At 52.0% G+C, this 1,407-nt stretch overlaps 1 pseudogene; it reads left to right on the top strand.

The window, feature by feature from the left end:
- Positions 1-465: 465 nt before the first annotated feature.
- LOC129337183 (U1 spliceosomal RNA) lies at positions 466-574 on the top strand (annotated as a pseudogene).
- The last annotated feature ends 833 nt before the right edge of the window (positions 575-1,407 follow it).

Raw genomic sequence — 1,407 nt, 5'->3', positions numbered from 1 at the left:
CCTCCAAAGCAGCTGCCCAGTCCTGGCCGAATTGGCCTATATCGGGGCTGAATTGGCCTCGATCGGGTCACTGTGGAGCGCAGTAGCACTCCCGCACTCCGCAGCAGCCCAATCCAGGCTGAACTGGCTTGAATCAGCCTGGATCGGGCCCAAATCAGCCCAGATCGAGCCGTTGCAGAGCACAGCAGCATTCCCATGCTCTGCAGCAGCTGGGTCTGGGCTGAATCGGCCCAAGCCAGGCCCAATTTGGCCCGGATCGTGCCCAGATCGGCCTGGGTCTGGCCTCTGCAGAGCACAGGAGCACTTCCAAGGTGGTGCATGGGCTGCATGGTGAATTCACTTCCCGGAAGTGATGTCATCGTGCAGCCCGGGAGTGCACACATGCGCTTCGTATGCGTGCAACCACCGAAGGCAAGGTAAGTGCTGGACCTCCCACCTAGGGGGTAGGGAGACCTGGCAACCCTACAGGGGAGACACCATGATCACGAAGGTGGTTTTCCCAGGGTGAGGCTCATCCATTGCTCTCCGGGTGTACTGAGTCCTGCGAGTTCCCCAAATGCGGGAAACTTGACTGCATTACAAAGCATATGGGAAGTTACATGGGATAAATAATCACATATCAAAAGGCTGCTGCTGCTAGCAAAACACATTTCAAAATATCTTCCTTCATATAGTAAAATATTGTTCTAGTCTCCAAATATGTGAAATAAACTTCTTTTTCTCCATATAAAGATACCCATGAATTCAAAAAGCTCAAAACAACCAGTTTTTTTCTCTCCAGTTCAAACACTGCAGGGTCACAGCTGTGTTTCCCTTCGTGTGGTTACACACTCATTCACGTGAGAACTAATGTGCCACCCACAGTGGTTAGTGTGTCAGACTAGGACCTGGGACAACTGCGTTCGAATCCTTGCTCCACCATGGAAGCTCACTGGATGAACTTGATTCTGTCAAAATCTCTCAGTCTAACCTACCTCACAGAGATGCTGTTGTAAGGGTAAGGTGGAGAAGGGGAGAGCAATGGCATAAGCTGTTTTGGTCCCCAAAAGGGAGAACAGAGGGAGATAAAGAGAGAGAGACAGAGAGAGAGAGAGGGAGAGGGAGAGGGAGAGAGAAATAAACTGTGCACTCCATAATGTGTGAATCTTCCTGGGCCGATTCCAGACGGCCCTCCCCATGCCGAAACGTCGCGTGTCGTCGCGCGGAAAACGTGAAATATCGCGTTTTCTTGCGCAAGTTTTGCACGACGTCGCACGATGTCGTGCAAAACTCGCGTGAGAAAACGCGATATTTCGCGTTTTCCGCGCGACGACGCGCGACGTTTCGGCATGGGAAGGGCCGTCTGGAATCGGCCCTGTTCTCCCTACAGCAACACAAAACTCGCAGTGAGTATCAGGATGTTTAGAT

Source organism: Eublepharis macularius, chromosome 10 (assembly GCF_028583425.1).
Source record: "Eublepharis macularius isolate TG4126 chromosome 10, MPM_Emac_v1.0, whole genome shotgun sequence".
Lineage (NCBI taxonomy): Eukaryota > Metazoa > Chordata > Lepidosauria > Squamata > Eublepharidae > Eublepharis > Eublepharis macularius.
This window is presented reverse-complemented; position numbering and strand designations above follow the sequence as displayed.